We start from the raw sequence: 22,801 nt of genomic DNA, 5'->3' as shown, positions 1-22,801 counted from the left end.
ATTATGTACCACCTTCCAATGCTAATAACCCAATCACACTCAATAGAGCTGTTCATGGAAGGCGAAGAAAGGAGAGGGATATGCCTGCCCCTCTTTTGCTTCGCGCCACAGTGCTTGGCAAGTGGGTCGGGGAGCTGGGGTAAACCCGTGCTTCCCACGAGGAATACCCCATACCCGCAGCACTGCACTCCCCCAGGCCAAAAGCTTGCTCCTGCCCCGGCCAGCTTCTCCTGGGCCATTTCATACAGGGCGCAACCATGCCAACGGTGTCCAGGGCTGGCATCGGAGGAGGAACACAGCCTGAACCTCTGCCAAGGAAATCAGTGGAAAATGGGTGTAAGGTGTTAAGGGAGAAGGTTATGCCCCTTGCATTTCTCCTGGGGAAACAGTGCTCCTAAGGTAAAGCCTTACAGGCTCTGAAAATTTGAGGACAACTTCAAAATCCTGGGCCCTCCCCTCACATTTCTTGTAAGCAGGAATGCCATGGGAGGGAGGGGAGCCCGGCGAAGCTGCCGGGGCTGGGTGGCAGAGGCCTAGTAGGAGGGAGCCTTCCCTCTCCGCCAGGCACCCACCGTTTATTCTGCGGTAACCGCTTGTACTCGCTTTAGGAGCAACATTGACCTCGCAGCAAGAGCCGCGAAGAGAGCAGGGGGTGAGAGACAGCTTTGTGTGTGTGTGTGGTATGTGCATGCGTGCGTGTGTTAAACAATTTCATGGACATCTGTCATGCACAGTTAACTTTGCATTGCTGCATTTTAAGTTGTAGGCCTGGGCTTGGCCATCAGTGATAAAGTAGCTGGCAGTTTTCAAAAAGCCACTGGATAACAGAGCATGAATCATAAAACACACTACTGTGTAGCAATATCCAAGTTCATTCAGCGCAATGAAACCATGCAGAGGACCTTTATTCCCAGCTAATTATGTGGAAACGCCTAAGACAATAAAGCATCTGGTGGTCTTTCTTCCCCATTTCAATTTTTCTCAATATTGTGACAGGGGAAGGCATTGTGCCTTTCCCAGGGTAGTTGCTGTGAAGAGGAGTAAAAGCAAGGGTCAGGGAAGAGCAAATAGATGAATTTATAACTTTCTTTTTATTTATTCCTTTTCCATTGTTTCTCTGGAGACTCTTCCTTTAGGGCTGTATTTTCAAACCACTATTCTCACTACACTCTGCCTGAATACTTTTTTTTTTAATACCACCCAAACTGCCAGCCCCTCTGTGTTTGCCTTTTTTTTCTCTTCCACAGATGCATCCAAGATTTGAAATTTAAGTCTGTGATCTCCAATGAAAGCCTAGGTATTAAAAAAAAAAAAAAAAAAAGTGAATAGAGAAGCCTAAAAATAAGCTGTGTTTGGCTGAACAGGGAGAGAAAGGGTTTGGTTTGGAGAGTGTTTCTGGTTGGTTTGGGGGGTCTTGTAACAGCAGCTCCACAACTCCTTCAGGCACTTTTTCTGTGTATAAAAAGCGGATAAATATGATAATCCAATAATGAACACCTAGCAAAATTAAAATAATCTCATAGCAAATTATTTTTGTGTCACAAATTATTTCTAGGCTGTGGACTGACACCCTTTAAAGGATCTCTCCTTTGGCTCTCAGGCTACTACTGTTCTCATAAGTAGGTTTTCAGAAAACTCCTAATTCTTTATTTCGGAACAAAGCACACAAGCTTCATTTTCCCCTTCACACCCTCCTTCATCAGACTATAGAACACTTTTTTTTTTTTTCTACACTAAGGCTGTGAGGACAAAAGCGAATGAATGAACTGGCTTCAGATTACATTAAGCTGTGTAAGCGGGGCTGTGTGTAGATTTTATGAAAAAAAGTATTTCCCTTGTTGCTAGTGAGGTGTCTGGTTAAAAGTCACACCTTGCAAGGATTAAAACAGGTTTTGTTTGATTTGAATCCTGCTAGTTACTGACAAAAGCTGCAAGAGTCCAATTTGAATCTTTGCTAGGATTTCAGCTGCTTTGGGTAGATGTGGTGGAGCTCCCTGCAGATGGAGTGCCCAGTCTGAAACAGTATATGATAGCAAGCAGGTGATCTGGGAGGCAGCTTATCCCACACCAGGACCAGCATTTCAAACAGACGAGGAGGTGAAGAAGCTTGAAAACTCAGCATAGACTCTCTTCCTTTTATTTAATATATATATATATATTGCTCTGCATTGTTGATGAAGAAACAGCATCCTGGTGTTAGACAACTGTAAAGGAAAGAAAAAATGAAACCAGAAAGAGAGAAAGGAAAACCGTTTCCAAATTTGCTTGGTATGTGGTGGATCTCCCCTCAAGAGTAAATACTTCACATGGTTTTAGACTGTACCATCTCTTCTGGGGATTCTCAGCTGCTGCAGTGCTATTGGAGGACTTTGCAGCAATTTGGCCTCAAAACGCATTCATTCTCATCCTTTAAGCAGTTGCAATTTGCACAGCACAGAATGGGGCTCAGCTTGACTGTGAAAAAATCAGCCCTAGGGAAGGGGTTCTGCTAGCAGAGACCAAAAATACAGGACAAGCAGACACAAGAATATTTGGATAAGCAAAATTTGTATACTAGGGAGCAAGGGGAAGTAGGAAAGTGTCAGAGATGAGCTCCTGAAAGAGCACATGCAAGACATGCAGAGGGGGCTGCAGGGTAGCTAAAATTGTCATTGCATTGAGTGCCACACTCAAATTTCTACCACTGATCCTCTGCATTAAGTTTAGGTCAAATCACTCTGTCCTTTACTGCTTTTTAGGTTTTCAGTCAATGAAACAATAATTACAGCCCCAGCTTTGAGATCTAACAGTGAATGTTATCATTAATTTGTTTCTAATATTTCAGTTGTTCTGCTCAGTGAAAGAATGTGTGATTGACAAATATGTAGTCCTGTTATTAGGCTGTCTCCTTCACACCTGCCCAAAACGAGACTTGAAACAAGAAGCATAGAGAGACAGAAAATATGAGAAGGAAAAGGAAACAAAAAGTGGAAGCAGGAGGAAACAAGCAGAAATAAACATGTGAACTGCAGCTTTGCAGCCAAACCAGGCATCTTGTCTTCATCTCAGGGATCCAGGTAAACATCAGCCATTTTGTTTGCTCCACTCCACTCTTCCAAGTCACAGTAGTGGATTTTCAGTAAGGCCACACATCCACATGATAGCTCTCTTTTATTTGTTAGTCAGGGCAAGCACCTGCACAAGAACAAAGTTTTGTAGTTTACCATAAGGCAAAAATCAAATCATTTTATATTAATATCTTCAATAAAATGTTCAGTATTGCCTTTCATCATAAGGTTAACAGTGAATGCTTTATAGCCTTGTATGCATATAAAGCTGTACAAACTGTAGTTAAGAAATGTCCGAGAACAGATGACTGGAAAAGGCAAAAAAAAGTTAATTTGTTGAGAGTTGAGCATATGCAAATAAGCGTGGACAAGAAAGCAAAGGAAAATAGTTACCTACCAAAATACTACATTTCAAACTGTTATAGTAATGTATTGGGATAGCTAGGATTTCTTGACTGGGTACAGCATGATGGAGTGCATGTACCCAAAAAGGTCACATTTCCAACTTGTGCTATGGAAAAACGTTCAGAAATGCCTGTGTTATGTTAGAAGAATACCAGCGCTTCAGGAGCGTGTAACAGATGTGTGCTCAAAAAAATGCTGTGTGTGTGCTCAGAAATGTTTTCCTGACATGCTAGAACTGGGAATCATGTATCAGGAGGCCGCGGCTGCAGGAGACAATTGTGTGCTGAAATATGCCATTGAACCCAGTTTTGTATGGTTTCAGGAGCACGCTGTAGGGGAGTGCGTTACTGCTAACAAACCCATTACACCCTCCCTGGAGGACTGCATCATAAATGTGTTTCTGTGCCTATCTTTCCACTGCCTCTCTGAACAGTTAAAGGATTCAGTTCATTCATTCTTTCCTTTTGTCTCCTGATCCACATCCTTCCCAGAGAGCAATCGCTATTCGTTAGTATATAATATTTTGTCACACAGATCATGATGCTAATTGCAGTCCCTGCCCAGGAGGCTCAGGTGTAAGAAACCTGTTTGTTTGCTGCAGTTATCCTCAGGTGATTGTTTCAGTGCCGTGTATTTATAAGGCTTTTTGAAGCTGTACCAAAGGGAAATGAAACCTCCCCAAACCTGAGCCAAATGACATTATCTTCTTTCAGTGGGCTGAAGAAGGCAGGTTAGTCTTAATTATTTATGACTGAATGTGTAGAATACCTCCCTGGTGATTACACATGTCTCATTTCCACAGGCAGCCCGCTGACAGGCAGTATCACGTGTGCTCTCATTAACAGCTACACAGCGCTGTATTCACCTACACCGTGTTACAAGGCAAAGATTCATGTTAGAGTTCACTCCTCCATAGCACTGGGCAATGAAATGGCAAAGCAGTGATGGAAAATCTGATGAATGTCTGCAGTTTGGATATAAAACAAACTGAGATCTCCTACAGATGGGATGGTCCCACTCTCACTAGCACCTGCTTTCTCCTATGCAGTTGTTTAGGAGCAGTATTAGGGACAGAAGATAGAAAGAGCATCTGCTTCAAGGCTCGTCTAAGCTTCCAGACCTAAACCAATCCTTCCTCTTCCCTTTCATACACTACATTTTTAATGCTGGATAGCATTTAAAGGTGTTAGCCCTGATATCTTTTATAGAAGTGGAAAGGTAGATGGCCATATGACAGAACTGAGATTCTTCATCAGTGCAACATACACAAAAGAGAACATGGCCCAACATCACACACTAAAAGTTCAGATGCCTCTTTGTGAGCATGGCAGACACAGCCAAAGTCACTGTCACTGCCTGGAGTGCTGGTGGCCACACGGGGCAGAGCACTGGTCTGCCTTCCCAGGGAGGTTTTAATGTTCAGTTGGCTGATTCAGGAACATGTCCTCTGCAAATTCAATGGGGAGAAATGGAGGATCTAGCAGGGGCAAATGAGAGCCAGACAACTCACATATCAACTTTTGCTCCCCAGTATACAGTATTAAGATGCTAAAAAGATGGGTCACTTCGCATGTACCCAACTGTGGGCCTTGCAGATATTTCACTTCCAGTCTTTAGGCTGCAGTTATTTTCAGCACTGGTTCAGTTGGCAGTAAAACATAAATGCTATCAGTGTGCTTTTCATCTACCCCTGACTGGTAAGCACTTGAATTATGCCCCGCGATACAAAGTCTGCAAATGTTCCATTTCATTATTACTTTGATTTTGGCACCCTGCAGAGCCTGAGCAGCCTTCCATTAATCTGCAGAAATCCACCCTGTTCTGGAGGCCACTGAAACAGAACCATCAGATTCCTGAAATGGTGTTTCAAGTATGTGATTAACCTCAGGTCACAAGGTAAATTTATAGGAGGGGTTTCAGATCTAAAAGGTTTATAAAGACACTGTGAGAGGCCAGCAGCTCCTGCGCTCCTACTGACGATGGGAAGCGGGCATTTCTAAAAGCCCAGTAGTTTTCAGGTAACTTTCTGTAATTGGCAGCTTATGGATAGCTTGCATGCTTCCTCCTTCTACTAATTTGCCAAAAGGAGGCAAAGCCATCTGAAATGTGTTGTGTGTGGTCCTCTACTAAATAAACATGCTGTGGTCAAAAAATAAGGTCAAACCTATATGAAGTGGATATTGTGTTTTGGAGACAATTAGAACTATAAAAGGATCTTAAGCCTTCAGAAAGTGTTCTGGTGTGCTGGGAGGGCACACTCATGTTAGTGTAACATCCAGAGACTTTTTAAACTTATTGTGGAAAATAACTCCATGTGTTATAACTTAAGTGTTTGAAGTTAGTTGGTAGAGATTTCTGTTAGCTTTTTTCAAGGCTACAAAACTCTGGTAGTTCCTTCTCCCTTTTGGAGGACTTCTGGTGAGGTTCCTGTGCAGACTAGCACAGCTGTAGAAATTTTGAAAGATGCTTGCTGTCAGCTCAGCAGACAGGCTACTGGCACAGATGAATTAGCATAGCTGCCATCTAAGATGTGATCTAGTTGACATGGACATCAAAAAAGAACAGTTAACACTTTCTGTGAATGTTTGACTAAAAAGAAATAATGATGTTTAAACAGTGTCCCAAGTTTGGACATTTGTAAAGCAATTCACTATTTTTGTTACTGCTCTTGTATTCTTGCTCTGTGTTAACTTGCTTGATTCTACCTTAATGCTTTGTTTGTTTTTCTCCAGCCTTCAACAACCCCGCTGGATGCTACTCTTCTGTTTAGAAATGGGATTCCATACTGCATCAACCCTTTGATCCTGCTGCTCATGTGCTACTTGTGACTGGAGATATAAATATGTCTTCAATCCAGCATTTTATTTACAAGGAAATTGGGCCAAATTCCTCTCCTGTGAACTGAAAAAAAAAATCCCTCTAGACTGTTTGGGGAAAAAAGGAGTGAAAAAAGGTTCCACATTTTTAACATTACTGTATCTTTTGCTCGCAGTTTTGGAAAAAAAGCAATCTGTGTGTCATGAAATCAAAGCAAGGGGGAAAAAAAGCCTCTTCAGCATCTTTTCTGTGCAGCAGTGAGAAAACTCTGTCCTTGTCCCAGACAGCACAGTGTGCGCACAGATGGAGGGCAGCATGGCCTAATACCATGGTCCTTTGTTAAGCAAAAACTCCATCAGCTCCTGGGCCAAAACCCCACCACCAGTGAGGCAGATTTCCAATGGCAAGCAGTAGGAATGCAGGAGACAAAGACCTTGGCAGAGATGGGCACTAGCTGACAGTGCTGAGGGGTTGCTCAGATGCAGATACAGTGCCAGGAGAGGCGGCTGATGCCATACAGAGCTGCACCGGTGGATGCTGACAGCCTCCAAGTGCTCAGCCATGCATTGTGAACAGCAGTCTGCCTCTGGGTCACGGACCAGCAATGACAGTGACACTTAGCAGTGGCAATGATTAGCCATGCTTTTTGTCCCAGCTGTGAGAAAGGAGGTGAGGTGAGTACAGCCACTGCTGCCCACAGCTCTGGCTGCCCCAGGGGTCATGCAGGAGCATTCTGGTGGATGCCTGGAGAGGTCTCACATGCAGTGCTGTCAGGCCAGGCAGCCCAAACCTAGACCTTCTGTCCAGCACCCACAGTGGGGTAGACGATGGCTGGGGATGAGAAAGCAGAGCAACTCCAAGAAAGAAGGCAATGGCAGCATGAGGTCTCCGTTTTATTTACATTATCCACATCCACTTGGTCTGTGTCACATGTCCTCTAGTTTTTATAACACCTCGATGTACAGGGGCATCAGAATTTAGGCAAGTATTTTGCTTTATCCTATTAACTGGGAAAGGGCTTACCTTTTGCAGTAGAAAACACTCAAGTCAACAAACCAGGAGACAGTTTAAATGGCCCTCACTCTACAGTTGGGCTTATGATAAACTTTTGGAAAAAAAAAAAACATTGTTGCATTCACATTTAGAAAGCAATAACAGTAGTCCACGAACCAAATCCAGATCTGCTAGTAAGGGCTTACCTTTTGCAGTAGAAAACACACAAGTCAACAAACCAGGAGACAGTTTAAATGGCCCTCACTCTACAGTTGGGCTTATGATAAACTTTTGGAAAAAAAACATTGTTGCATTCACATTTAGAAAGCAATAACAGTAGTCCATGAACCAAATCCAGATCTGCTAGTCAAGTGTTAAGTCGTAAGATCCTGTAGGAGAAGACCTGTGTCCTCCAAGCCTGAAAAGTGAGATTTTTTAGGAAGAACTTCTTTACCGAAAGGGTTGTTAGAACGGGCTGCCCAGGAAAGTGGTGGAGTCACCATCCCTGGAGGTCTTTAAAAGACGTTTAGATGTAGAGCTTAGGGATATGGTTTAGTGGGGACTGTTAGTGTTAGGTCAGAGGTTGGACTTGATGATCTTGAGGTCTCTTCCAACCTAGAAATTCTGTGATTCTGTGATTTTCCCTGGCAACATAAGCCAGAAACTGCTGTGCTGCATCACCATCCCACAGAAGACTCACAGCAGCATTCAGTCTCATCTGTTCTCTCAGACACTTCCCCATCCCTGCCCTGCCTTCTCTCTTCCAGAAGAGCAATGACTTGACCTACAGGTGACATTTGGGCAAGCAAAGGTGGGGCAGTGGCCTCCATGCCAGCAACCACCCAGCTGGTTCTTGTGGTGAGCTGATGGACCAGCAAGGGGCCACAGCTGGGGGCAGGTGCTGCCCACCTGCTCATCACGGGTCTGCCTGGCTGCTCCAGGAGGTTATTTCAGCAGTGCTCCCCACCTCAGCAGGGTTTGGGTGTTCCTGCCACGTGGTAGGATGTAGCACTGGTAGAACTGTTTATGTCGGGATGGATGTGAGCATTGAGTTCCCCCAAGTGTCTCAGCTGACATAACAGCCCACATATAATTGTGATGCATTGCTCTCACATTTCTCTAATGTCTTCATTCTCTGCTGCTTAACCTCTTCACCCTCACCCTCATCCTTGCCTTCTTAAGGCTTGTCTCCTGCTGCTCTGCTGTTAGAGATCACTCAGCTCCCACTCTGTCAGCTACTCATTGCTAAATCACTTCCTTTATTTTATTTCTCAGATTCCTCCCCTTGTAAAGCAACGTATCTCTCTCTATGTGTTCTTGTGTTACCTTTTCCCTCCTGCTGTTCACCTGACAATATTTCTGTCAGAAGTCTGGGGATTGTTTCATGATCCCCTCTGTGTTATCTCTTGTAGCAGGTTTTGTGTGGTACTTTTATGTTGTCTAAACATTGTCTTTGCTCTTCTTCCCCTTTGTCACATTTTGCAGTCCTGACAAATTGTTCAGAGAACACTGCTTGTTTCAAAGCATGTTTTCACCCAAGTCCCCTCTAATATTGGAATGTGACTTCCATTTCCTCTTAGGAGTGGTATTGGAATGAGAAGTGCATTAAATGGACCCGTATAATCCATGAGTAACTCCCACCAGTAGGGCTGTATGGCAGGCGAAGGTAATGCAAGTAAGTCTTGGCACTTCAGCATCTTAGCATCCTGTCTTTTGCCAGCTGCACTTTTTGCAATGAGCATAACTGGGTGGAAAAGGAGACTCCCCTTCATCTGGAAGGGAAGAGGGCACATCCTCTGTCCCTCTTTAGTGGCCCTCACTGCACAGGGGAATAGCTAGGATGCTGTGCTGCTCACAGGGGTCCAGAGCATGCAGAGGGGTGGCACGCTCAAGCTGCCCACAGCAGCGTTTTGTAGCAGTGTGTTGCATCATTAAGTGGTTTCTTCTACACAGCCTTGTAATGTGTATATTGATGTTGGGTGTGGAGCCTGGTTGGTTTCAGTTATAGAGAAAATGTTGGGAGAGAGGGAGGCCCTGCCCCATGGAGCAGAGGTCTGAGAGTGCCTGGGTGCCCCTTAGGAGTAAAGCCCCAGCAGAGGGCTCTGCACAAACCTTGTGGGTGTATGGGGCCATAGCTGTGAACACGGTTGTGCGTAAAAGCACAAGGTTTGCAGAGCACAGATTGCACTTGATGCCGCACCAGGTATGTGCAGGATCAGGCAGTGCTCATGTCCCCTTCCCTCTCTGATGCCAGAGCTGGTGCACACAGGAGGTGGTGTCCCCTGCCCTGGTACTGGGGTGCTCCTGCTGGCACACCCTGCTCCCTACTGCCCTGCGGGTGTCCTGGGGCAGTGAGCACCGGGCTGGAGCACAGGGGGTAGTGGTGGGAGGCAGGCCTGGGAGAGGGAGTCTTTTATCAGGTACATCTCTGTTCTCTGAATGCCTATCGCATCACGTAAACTGCTCTTGAAGAGCCCTCCATTTACCCTCTCCCCTAATTAAATGTGGACTTCATTAATGTAAATTGGGGGTTTAATGCTCTTGTTGAAATTCTGAAGAAAGTGCTATGGCCTTGCGAAATGCTTAAGCATCATTGCAAATTAGATTAGGGACCAAGAAAGGCAGTAAAATTAGAATGATAATGGTTGATGTGGCTTCCTGACAGGCGTGACTATTCGGGGATCAATGGGATGGAGAACAGTTTCCCCCAGCCTAAAGCGAAAGGCAGGGGCAGACGTCAGCCTACAGATGTGGCTTTGGAGGCCCCTTCAATTAGTTTAATTTGGTAAATGTTGGGGGTGTAGAGGCTCTTAGCCAGCCCCATAAGACAAGAATGCATTGCGACGTTCTTTTGCTTGCTGAGGAAGATGGGACTGGCCTCATGTGCATTTCAAGGACCAGGGTTGGGGGGGCGGGGGACAAGGGCGCCTGTGTGGCTGCAGGAGGTGGGCATGGGGCTTCCTCCGGCCCCCTCCTTCCGGGTGGACGACACAGCAGAGCTGTGGTCCGGGCCCGCCAGGCGCTGCTGGGTAACCCGGGCTGTTCGTGGAGGAATTTGGGCTCAAAACATGTGTGTGCTTTTCACTGCTGCTCCTTGCTCCTGCTGGCTCTTTGTTTATTGCACTCCTTGGCGGGTTTGCTCTACTGTGTCTGCAAAGAAAAAGCAGCCAGGATATGGAAATTGTGCTCCACTTGGCCCTTCCGAGAGCCTGGAGCTGGAGCTTGCTTTTTAATCCCCCTGCTAGGTAGGTAATTGTACTTAATGATGTGGAAAACAAGTTCAACAGGCAGAAAGTGTGGCTTGGAGACTTGTCTGTGTTTGTGCGAGGAAGAGGCAGGAGGAGAGAACCCTTGGTGATGGTTGGGTTACTGTAAGCATCCAGATGGAAGAAGAACAGGAACAGAAGTGTTGAGGGAAGGCTGGTGCCTCAGAACCCAATTGAGCCCCATAAAGAGGTGCTGGGGGCTGCTCTGAAGGTGCCCATTGGCGGTGCTGGCTGGGGCACTCTGGCAGCAGAGGCCTGCCCAGTGCCACCAGCACCATGTCGCATGTTGGCCTCATCCGAGTGGGTCAGTGTGCTGCAGGGCTGTGGGCTGACAGAGCTCCTGGCCCCCTCAGGGCATGGCTTGGGGGGGCTCTCCGGGGAGGCCATGCCAGCTGCCATGGGGAGCCCTGCAGAGCCTGCCAGGCCACTGCCTTGCTCAAGCTACTGTGACTGGTCTTTCAATTTCATTAGCACTAAATTCACCTTTACAGAAATTTAATTTTTAAAAACTGCTCGACTTGGCAAGGGCACCAGCTAAAAGATCAAGTTACTGTTTGTAAATGCCAGACGTGAATTAATTCTGCAGTGCACTTGTCCTGACTTTATGAAAACCTATCCCAAATATTGACTCTTTTTTTTCCCCCTTTTTTATGCAAAACTTCTTTTCTTTTGTGCAGTGCCTGGTGCAGGGAGCGGGTATTTTGAGTCGGTCTGGGGCTTCTTGAACGTGCTGGCTGTTTGGAAATGTGGCCATTGTTGGGTCTTTACTGCCTCCTGGAGAGTTAGGCGAGGTAATTTAATAGCTAGCTCCTTTTGGGAGGTGGTACTTGGAATACAGTTAGGGAAAGCCTGCAAAAGCAAGAGCTGGGTTAACTTGTATGTTTACGGAGGGCTGGATCCCAGGCTGTGAAAGAAAACGGGTAAGGTCTGGCTTCTGTTCAGCCCATAACTTTTTGCTGTAGAACAGGGGAATAGGTAGTTGTTCCATGTAATCCTTAAATGGCGGGACAAAAAAAAAAAAAAAAAAAAAAAGAAAGTGAGGAAAAACAAAAGCATCTTTCTTAAAAGAGGAAAGGTGAAAGGAGTCCTTGCCAGTCAGGGCTGGAGTGTAATGGCACACGTGCCAGCTCATGTCCTGCAGACCACAGTCACAGAACCCAAAAGGAGCCTGGCAAGCCCTGCACAGCAAAGAGGATGAACACGTAACAGCAGTCAGCAGGCAGAGCTGATGGAAAACAAGGATAAGGGGCGCTTGATCTGCAAGTGCCCTTAGTGCAGTGGGTAAGCAATGCTCTGTGGTTGGGTCTTGCTGCAGTGCTCTGTCTGTGGGGACGGCGAGGTGTGGCCCTGCGCATCGCTCTCACTTACTCAGCTGTTAAAGCAGCTTAAACCCTTATAAGAACATTAACATTTGGGTGCCAATACCAGCTTGACCTTTATTCATGAAGTGCAAAGAGTTGGAAGTAGAACAGATTGGTTGCCAACGATTGTCTTTTATGTGCAGTTTAGAGGCTTTGATTTCTCTCCCCTTTCTTCCTTTAATCTGACATGCCTTGAATATGTTTGTGCTCTAAGTAAACAGGGCCAGCACAGGCCTCCCTTTTTGAAGAGCTGTTTGTGTGTAAGGGAGGGAGGTGGGGGCCGAGATGACTCCAAAACAGTTTGCCTTGGGAATTAAACAGTTTAAGAATAGGCAGGGGATGCCAGGCCTGAATGGAGCTGTGCACAGATCTCCCCACTGAAGTTCCGTGAGTCTAGGCGGGCCCTGCTATTGACTCCTAGTAGCCTATGTACGTGGAGAATGAGAATGTGAGGATTTACATCAACTCTCCTGAACTTCTTACTCCATAGTGTGCACAAAAGACAAACCCAGATGCAAGCACAATGAAGGATAGGTGTCTGATGTAGCTTCGCACTTGCTTGGTCCCAGCCACCTGGGAATTGGTGTAGTTGCTTTAACTCTCAAGTAGAAGAGACTCTTGAAGCTGGGCTTAGTTTTATTACTTCTGATGTCATATAAAACTTGGAATTTATTTTTTTCTGGTCTTTACCTGTTCTGCATAGCAGTAGTTAAGTCATGGCCAACCCTTTCACGGAACCATGGGGAAGAACCTAAGAGGAGGAGGGTAACTGCAGAACAGATGGAAAATGTCACTCGATATCTCACCACAAACTACCAATGGCATGATTGCCTGACTTTGTCAAAGCCACGGTGCAAATGAGGCACCCCAGCCTTAATTCTCAGAGGTGGCAGCCTTCTCAGGGGTGGCAGCCTCCTCATAGCTTGTGCAAGGGTAGACCGCAGCACCTCTGAGTTTTGGTGTTACTTGGAAACTTGTCTCCGTCCTTGAAGCTCTTTTTCCATCTTTTATTAAAATAGCATTTTGATATTTTTATTTATAGGATACTTCTCTTTGATTGGTCCTGCAGCCCTTTGTCCAGGCATGCTTGGTTAGGATGACAGAGTTCCAACTACTACATGTAATAAATGGTGTAGCTTACAGAATTGCATCCAAACAAGCCTTCTCAGAGTACCTGGCCATGGAGTGTTATCCAGCAGCTTCTGCAGTGAGCCTGATAGTTTGTCTTTGATTGAAACATCTTCCAGCTCTGGCTTCTCCTTCCATCTTGATCTGAAACCATCAGGAGCTGGAGACTTGCTTGTCTCAATGCTTGATGGGTGCAGCAGCAGTTGCCTTGCCTATGCCACTCCCCCTTGCAGTGGGGCTTGTCTTGGATTGCTCCAGATGTCTGCGACTCTGTTGCTGTGTAAGTGTCCTTATACATTCCTGATGCAAATAGCGAGTCCTGCCTCATCTCCTCATCCCACCTGTAAACCTGCCCCAAGTCTTCCTGCCATTTGCAGAATTTCAACCAAGCATCTGCACAAAGCTTTCATTTCACTAAAAGCATGCTTGTGTGCTGACAAAATGTATCTATATAGCAGAGGGAAGGCCTGAACGCTGGGTAAGACTCAAAATGTTCATAAGCCATTAGCTGAATTGCTTAAAGAAATCCCCTGACAAGTGTAATTGCAGGTTTTGTGTTACAGAGCTTCATGATATTGCTCACAAGAATAAATTCTTTTACAAAAGCCCTTTCTGCTTAATAAAGTAATTTGTTCCAGTAACAGTGATAATAAAATTGCTGAAATGAAACAGGATTGTTCAATGAGGACCTGAATCCAATTTGCTGTGCTAGTATGATTACACTTTTATCTCTGTGTTTACTCATTTGTAGGATTGCTAGCAGACTTTTTATATGCAATTAATAGGATTAATGGTTCCTGGGATGGGGAAGGCAGTGCCCAGGAGTATAGCACCTTATTTTGCATGCCATTGACATGTCACCCTGAAGCAAGGTGTTGACTTAGGGTGCTGGCTCCCTTAGTATTTTTTGCAACAGTTGGGAATATCGTGAAATGTCTTGCTAGCCCAGATCAGGGCTGAATACTCCTTTTGTCCTACTGTCAGGTCAGAAGGGTTGCTTCTGGTATCCTGTGAAGAACAAGGTTACCTGTGTTTCTTGGGATGAGTAGGAAAAAAATCTGTTCCTGTAGTTGTAAAGGGCTCTAAAGCAATTGTTTATGAATGATGTTTTCCAGTCTTTGCATGTTCAGAAATTACTCACAGGAGACTTGGGAGCCACAGTCAAACATAATCCTAGCTTTGTGGAGGCTTGAGTGTTTTAGAGGCCAGGAGGTGACAGTGGACTAGGAGGGTCTCATCCTGCACCCAGCCCAGTTCCAGCAAAAGCCATGTAGAAAGAAATGTGTAAGAACACCATGGGATTTTTTGAAAACTTATGTTTGCAAATCCCAGAAGACTTGACAAGAACTGGTTCCCAAATTTTTTTTAGAAGTTTGCTGGTGGAGATGTGCTTCTGGTAGAAAGTAGATGTGTAGGTATTAGAGTATGTTAGTAAAAGCATTAAACTTTATACTTAATAAACTTTATACTTAATCAGGGGCTGAGCTTGCTCTAAGGCAGATTAGCCAGGCTGAGGCGTTTAGCCCATCCAGCTAGGCATCCCAAAACAGCATCTCAGTGCAAGCATAGACGTTTCTGCACCAGGTTTTCTCTATTAAAGAAATACATGGAGATAAATAATGGTCCTGATCTGTGTTGGATCATCTCTAAAGTCAGGTAAGAGATCTTGCATCTATCCAGTGTGATGGCTAGTTTCTCCACTCAGAAATGCAAGTAACAATTGCAGGCTTCTGTTTCTCAGTTTTCTGGCACAATTTACCACTTTAAAAACTATACGGCTTAAACATGAGCCTTTCAAACTAGCAGTATTTGGGGCACTTTTACTCAGTAGTAAAAGTGACCAATGATGCAGTAAATGAACAAACTAGTTGATATGCTCCTTAATGCTTGCCACAAGGTTATGTTAGGTGGAAGACATGAATGCTGCATCAGTCATGTCAATTCCAACACAAACATCTCGAGCCCCTCCTGTGGGAATGTGGACTTAATCTGTGGAGGTAATATTTGCTTGCATCTTTGCGGTACCAGTACTGCCTTCACTGCGCAGACACATAGCCATGATAAGTCCTGCTCCTAAGAGCTGGCAGAGTAAGAGAAAATATCCAGCCTAGGGATTTGCAATCCTGGAGACGGAGTCGAAGTCCCTCTGACATGCTATTGACTCAGGGATGTAAGCGTATTGCACCAAAAGCTTGACAGATCCACCTGCTAGGTATGATTAAATGCCTAGATCTACAGGAGAACTTTACAGCTTCTGTTTAGGGACCAGTGTTGGGGACAGATCCACAAAGTGCTGAAGAGCAGCCTCGGAGGTGTGAGGCTGCACAGCTGTGACCTGTGCTAGGAGCCCCTGGCTGATGGCAAGCAGGTGTCTGTGCTGTGTATGTCAGGTGTCTGCGAAGAGCCTGCTGCTCTGAAGGCAGTGCACACTGCTGTAGACTGGTGTTTCTGCCCTTCCTAAGGAAGCAGGACCTCCTTGGCTGGTGAACAGTGGCCAGTATTTTATGTGGCTTAAAAAGGAAGTGCAGTGGTAGTGAGAGAACCTGTAAAACTGTCATCTCACGATACAGACAAGAAACATGGAAACAATCCTGTGAAGTGGCAGTGAACACTAGATGAGGGAAGCAGGGAAATCATTTATATGGTTTGCATTTTACTGCAGACTTGATCAGATGAACTTTCTGAATGTAAGTTGGTCAGACTTTGTATAGTGGAGGTTTGAGGCCTGCTAAAACTGAGGAGCCTGAGGCTCAGCAGCCTGCCCAGAGGGCGACAGCCTGCTGGTGGCCTGGCTGTATCGCAAGGGTGTGCTGGACAGAGCCAGGTGGACACTGAGTTCATGGTGAATGAATGGGAAGGAATATTATGGGAATGATGGGAAGGAATATTAGCTCAGTAAGGCTGGGAAAAATGCAGTGAGTCGCTAGAAGACAGACAGGATAAAAGAAGGTAGGCAATGAAACAAAACCATCCTTTACCTTTTAGCTTGTAATTACAGCCGTCTTTGACAGTGCCTTCTCACTTCCCAGCTGCAGGTCAGTCTGATCTACTGATAGAAACAGTCTTTTATCATTTGGTCAACCTGTAAAAAGTAAATGTTTTACTTATATGAAAGCTTAGGAAAAAAAAGGTACACCAAGGTAGTTGATGTAATGTGCAGCAACAGACAAGAAGCTGTGTGTGCCTGTAAACACAATGCGTGCACGATATTAGTTCATTCCTCTAGTAGTAAGAAGAAAATTCCCTCTGCCTTTAAATGTAAGTGGAGAAACCTGCATAGGCTCATGACTTGCAGTCCATGTCTTGGGTCCTACAATACCTCTGTCCTTCTCAGCAGCTGCTGTTTCTGATGGGGTGGTGGGGCATGCGCGAAAGCAGTGGCATGATGTTCAGTGCACATATTGGCAGTTCAGAATATCCATGTTATCTTGCATGGGGGTGGCTGACCACAGGGGCCACTGCACTGAGCAGCTCCGGCAGCCCCAGCCCTGGGGTTCCAGGCACAGGCACCTGTGCTCCTGCTGTGTCCATACTCTAAGGATGCTCCTCGGGTGCATGCAGCAGGCTCTTCCCATGCAGGCTGTTGGTGGCTCTTCATGAACCCCTGGGCATTGCCAGCTTCCCTAGCATTATCCTTTTCTGATCTTTACATGAGAGCTCTTTGTGTCTCCAAAAGTCCTTATCATCTTGCAAAGAGCTTTGGAATGGATGAAGCAAGCAGAGCATAGAATAAATAATAAATGCTCGGCCAGTGCTCAGTGGCAAGCTTTGACAGTCTTTGTTGGACTGCAGTAAACTTAAAAACCCTTGAGAAATAGATTATTTACCATGAACTGTAATGTCTTCTGTACCTTGGCTCTTTGTAAGGAGTCTTACACAGCCTGTCGCAATCACTGTTAGCATCCCAATCAAAGAAGATTTCTGACTTATTGAAGCTAACTGCCAATATTTTTTCCTCGAGCAGTGTAGCACTGTCACTCTGGAGCGTTGATATAGTGCTGCTCTGCTTGCCAATGTGTTCATATCTCATGCAGCTTACTAACATTGAAATAAGATGAACTTAGTGTTAGGAGGACAGATGAATTTTATGTGCAGCCTGATCCAGAATCCACCAGTATTGTAGAAGAGAGGGTCCAGATGGAGAGGCTCTGGGGGCTTGAGCATCCTGTGAATTCTCCAAAAGAGGTGTGGTCTTGCATGTATAAAGCTAGCGCTGGGGACCAGGGAGGTGACAGCTCTGCACGTTTCTGCCATTGAGCAGCTGTGTGACATAGGTTCTAACAACACTTTGCAGTGATAATTCTTCTTCACCAGTCTATTCACACTGCTGCAAATGACTTTGAGGTAAACAAGAGATGGAAATGAGAAGCAACTGGACCTTTGCACCTGAAAACAGCAGGGCTTTGTATCTGTCATCAGGCAAGTTTTTGTTGCACACCAAGGCTCAGCACATGCACTTGTACCCGCAGCCAGGATCCTGGTGTCGGGGGTTGTTCCTGCAGAACCCAGACAGCATCTCATTGGAAACCCACTGTCACCTTGGAGTGCTTCAAAGAGGAAGGCACTGCCGTGTGCCCCAAGTCCATGAGTACATGAGGGGTGGTTGGGTAAAGGGCTGCGTTAGGGAGCTACCAACAGCTGTCAGTCTCATTCCTTATTCCTCCAAGGCATGTCATCTTACTTATAAAACCCCAGTACGAGGAACAGATCAGAAGGGGCAAAGAAGCCACAGTGGGATGAGCAGTGCCCGTGGGCATGTGCTCATCTGTGCGTGGGTGGCGTGGTGCAGCCCCACCAGCAGCCCCCTGCAGCCAGACGGGTGCATTGGTGACCCAAGACCCTTTGAGGCATCCTGAGCAGAGCTGCTGGTCGCCCCAGCCATGGCAGGGATTCCAGCGTGGCAGGAATGGATGGGCTGTGTGCGGCGGGATCAATTGTAAAAAGTGGAATTAGTCATTCTAAATCATGCAGCTGTGGTCGAAGGGAGCTCTTCTAAAAATCATTAAACAATCATGTATTCCTATTGATTTATTCAAAATACCTTGAGGGAAAGCAGATTAAACACAAGGTAAAAGTAAACTAATGCAGATTAAATGGATGAAGGATGGGCCGATAGTTCCCTAGGTAGTTTTTGTACTAATGAGAGGAAAATTATATGTACACTATTACCAGGATAAAAGGGTCTATTAGAGGTCTTTTGCTTTGGCGTATTTATGTATTTCAAATACTAAGTAGCACAGTGAATTAGGTTTACCCTGGGCATTTGTTATTTTTATTGCATCTCCAAGTGATAAACAGGGTTTTCTGTTGAGGGCGGCATGCTGCTTTGCTCAGAAGGCATGGCCCTTTCTGCATAGAAAAATGCTGAGATGACTGTCGCATTTAGCTGCCATCTATTAGCAATGCAAGCACAGCTTTATGCTCTCCTCTAAGAACTGTGGGTAGTATTCAGAGAAGGGGTGCAGGTCAATGTCAGTATTTGTGGACAGCCTTACCCCATCTTCCTTCTACTTCATTGTCTGTGCTTCTTGTCTCAGGTGACATTGGCCCAAAGGCACATGACTACCAGGGTGATGTGCTCACAAGGTCTTTTCTCCCCTCTGTCACACACTTGCAGCACTGCACTAAACACAGTGCGGGGAAGATGATGATGTTAAAACTGTCATCTCCTGCACACCTGTGCAAGACTGGCAGGTTCAGGCCTTGGGGACGGTGTATCAAACACAATTGGAAATGGAGCCCAAAGCAATCATATTGGATACAAGCTTTCCTTTGGCCAAGTATCCTCTCTTTGGTTTATAAAAATGTCTGAACACAGTGGAATCAGCCACACTGGTCATTGCCAAGGATGTCAAATGCTGGCAGTCACTTTGTCATTTCACAGGAACTCTGAGTTGGAAGCCATAAAGCTGCTTCCTCCTTGAGGTGGGGACAGGGCTGCTGATGGTGACCTTGTCCTGTTAAACAGCCTTTCTTCTTCTAATAGACTACCACATGTACCACTGTGATAGCTTTCAAAAGAGGGGTTTTGCAGGAAATGAGTACTGCCACAGTGTTGGGAGATGGATCTGCAAAGCCAAATTAACATTGGAAAAAATGAAAACACGTAGCCTTTATTAAAGTACATACAATTTGAAAGTGTTTAGTGGTAGAGCATTTGGTCCAGCAATGGTCCAGGATTTGCCTGTATATGTATATGTGCAGCAAGCTATATGAAATACTAAGTTTTATGCAGTTGATTAGTCATGTAGATCATCTACTCCTGTAATTACTGCTTTTTAGAGTCACACATCTAAACAAATCTATAAACCATAACTTCCTTTGTAACAGCTGAATGAAGAAATCAGAAATCATTCTGGCATGGGTAGTTTAATTTTGTAAGTTCAACTTAATTAAAAGATAGCTAAATAAGGTATGGATGTTAATTACTAAACTTAGACGCTCCAGTATGTCATTTTTGACTTCTATATGTACACCGTGAATTAAGAGCATTGTTGCAGTCTTTTCAAGCAATGCACAAGTATTTGCCTGACTGAGATGCTGAAGGAAGGGACAATAAAAGAAGCCTTGAAAATGGAGCAAACAAATGTCAACTGAGGGATTGAAAGCATTTTCAAAAACAGATACTTCCTTGACTATTCATTATTCACCAAGTTCTGGAAACATGCGAGAGCTACGCATTCATGTGTAGCCACATGGGCAAGTGGTCCCTAGGCTGGCCAGCATCTGGAGAACCCTTGCACTGCTCCTTACCCCTGGCTGTAGACAGGGAGCGGCGGGGGCTGGGACGAGGTGAGCTGGCCAGAGCCATGCCAGTACTGCCCAAAGAAAATGTTGTGTAAGTGGTTGCAGTTGCCTGTCTGGGAACTGAGCTCGCTAGTGGGGACATGGCATGTGGAAAAACAGTTACTTGTGCATGCAAATGTTGGGTATTTGTGGACATGTAACGGACTGCAAAACATAACTGGTCTGTCTCCACACATACTTCAGGCCCCTGCAGCACAGCTCAGTGTGGGAGGGGAGTGGTGCCAGCCGTGGAGGTGCAGTGCCAAATACCTCAGGGTCTCATGTGAGCTTTCAGATGGCCGCAGGTGGTGCCAGACGGCAGGAATGGAAGGGTGGCAGCAAGACAGCGTAACTGCAAGCAGGAGCCAGGCCAGCAGCCTCTAGGTCCACCCTGTTTGGCGAAGAACCTGGGCCAGTGCCTGCGGGTAGGCCCAGGATTTCTGCTGGGTGGGGCTGTGCTTGGAAGCCCTCTCTGCGTGTAGAGAATCAGCCCCATTCACCACTGTTCCTCTTCAGAGCTCTACTGTGCACCTTCCCCTGGAAGTTCTCTGGGTTGCAGAGTAAACTCTTTGAAAATTGTTTTCCTAAAGAGTTGGTCCAACATTACCTTTGAAAAAAAAAGAAAAAAAAAAGTGCTTTCTATTGCACTGAGCTCAGAACTGAGCTTGAAACATCTTCAGTTCTAGTTAGCAGTCCCTTTCTACCAATGCCTCTCAGCTGGATCTGGACCTCTTAAACTCTAGATACCACTTGATGCCTTAATATTTTATTTCTTCTTTACTAAGAGGTATGCACAGGGAAGCTGAAACATGGTAGCACAGTCAGTTACTCTGCCTGGGAGAAGGACTGGCTAATTGCCTTTGTGAGGCAGGATGAGCGCTGGTGAGTACTGGCATTGCAGTCATCCATAAAGGAGCTCCTGAGCCTGGTGAGGGATGTTCTCACCCCAGCAGAGAGGAAGCAGAGTGACTGCTCAGAGACACAAGCCAGCAAGTGAGGATGGCAGCAGGCAGGAAGAAGAGAGAGAGCAGCCTCAGTAGAGCAGTGGAAAACCAGGGGGAGAACTTCTTGCTTTGGAGTTTGCTGCTGGTCAAAAAGCAGTTATGCCCAGCATGGGAAAGTCAGCTTTTGAGCCAAAATAAACAGCGGAATATCTTAAAACATTCACTTGATTATTTCTTGAAAAATTGTAATATAGTCTTAATGAATTAAATAAATCGTTGTTATGTCCAGAACTCCAGTTTACTTTCCCTGAGCTGTCTCAGGGGCCTGTCTTTTCTGTAAGTAGCATTTCAGCTTGGATTTATGTTCTGCTGGAAGACAAAACTGTAGAAATAATCTGACTTGACCAGAGCAGGCAATCCATCTAATCAAGTGTCCAGTCACCAACTTGTTTGAAAAACAAAGCAAGATATTTTTTTTTTTTTGCTGCATCAAGTATCTTAAAATCTCTGCTCGGCATCTCTAAGCGAAGCTGTTCAGGATGCCTCAGGGCAGAGATGTGTCTCCAGAAAAGCAGCTTATCCCTTGCTTCTCAGGTAGAGATAGAGTGGAGTCTCAAAAACTGGCTTCAAAACTGTAACTGAAATGGTAAAAGCTAAGCAAGGAATCTAGGGGTAAATGTCTGTGAGAGCTTGCCAAGTAACTAAAAGGAAAACAAATAGCAGCCTGAAGGAGGGGAGGCAAAAAAGCTTTTACAGTCAGTTTTATATCTTGTACAGTAATCTGCCTTGGTTCATTTCTGTGTGCATAGTGTACAGATGGAATTAAATGCAATTCACCACCACCTCTGACCCACATGCAACCTTGGCTTCACTCATCCATTTAGGAGTGAAAAAGATGAACAAAAAGTTGAACCCAGCCAACACCCACTGACAGGAGGGTGACTCACGAATCCTCAGCTTGCTACGTGTGCCCTGCACCTCTTCAGCTTCACAGGGCTTCAGAGCCTTGTTTTTTGGGGGGTCAGAAGATACTATCTTTTGCATCGTAACAACCCCCCATGCCATGCAGAGTTGTGCTGAAGATCTTAGCTAGTGGCTCAGGAATAGGAACATAATAGGCAGAGCTTGTTGGATGTTGACTGTCCAAATGCTGCTTCAGACAGTTTTTTGCCTGCTGGCAAGACTGGCTGCGAGTCAAGATCTCAGCAACTGCTGGGTGTCTGCCGAAGAAACAAAATAAGCATTTAATATGATCGCTATCAGATGTGTTGTTATGCCAAGCACTTCCCAGCGCTGGTGCTGGCTACTCTAGCTCAGCAAGCAGTCATTGGAAGAGACGTTGCTACACGGTGAGTTATTATGGTACCTGGAAAGTGAGACTTGATTTGTGAGGGCTTATGTTATTCAACATTAGGCAAGCAATAATTCTGTGTGCCCATAAGCTGTCAGCCCCGGTCCTTCACTAGAGAAGTGTCAGGCAAAGCCCAGATTCATGTTTTGATGACACAAAGTGTTTTGTGCCTTCTTGCCTGAGGCCTGATGTTTGTCACAGCCTAGACAGCAGTGACAAAGAACATGAGGCATGGGGTTTTCATGAAGAATAATGCTATTTGTCAGTCCCTTGGATACAGGATATTTTTAATGGGTTTAGCCCTGCCCAGTTGGTGTGCTAGAGCAGGTTCTTGTGATGCTTTTACACTATTAAAGATAGATGAATAATTGCCAGTATTTTACTGCAAAACATGGTAGGTTTGTCTGACTGTTTTTCAAGTCAGGCAACTTGATGCTAACCAGAGGGACTTAAGTCACGGTTTTCCTGATTGACTACAAGCTAGAATTATTGCCTCTTTAAATTTTATTTTTACAAAGCCATGACTTGTTTTCCTTGGGGGGCGCGGAGCCTCTGTATTACTGTGGCAAACAACCAGGCTTGCATAAAATAACCGTTGTCAATAGACAATATCATCTGGCAACAGTGAGCATACGCAGTGGATTAAAACTGAAAGGCTGTCACCATCTGTGTGACTGTGGCAAAGCCTTACTTCCTTGTCATA

The 22,801-nt window shown here is 45.4% G+C and overlaps 1 long non-coding RNA gene across 1 annotated transcript; it reads left to right on the top strand.

Annotated features, from left to right (window-relative positions):
• The first annotated feature begins 2,935 nt into the window (after nucleotides 1–2,935).
• On the top strand, nucleotides 2,936–7,378 carry LOC118167174. The gene is made up of 3 exons (XR_004750990.1): nucleotides 2,936–3,056; nucleotides 5,260–5,348; nucleotides 6,185–7,378. It is a non-coding gene; the product is annotated as an uncharacterized LOC118167174 (long non-coding RNA).
• The last annotated feature ends 15,423 nt before the right edge of the window (nucleotides 7,379–22,801 follow it).

Source organism: Oxyura jamaicensis, chromosome 4, assembly GCF_011077185.1.
Source record: "Oxyura jamaicensis isolate SHBP4307 breed ruddy duck chromosome 4, BPBGC_Ojam_1.0, whole genome shotgun sequence".
NCBI lineage: Eukaryota > Metazoa > Chordata > Aves > Anseriformes > Anatidae > Oxyura > Oxyura jamaicensis.
Note: the sequence above shows the minus strand (reverse complement) of the source record. Positions and strands in the feature narration are given on the sequence as shown.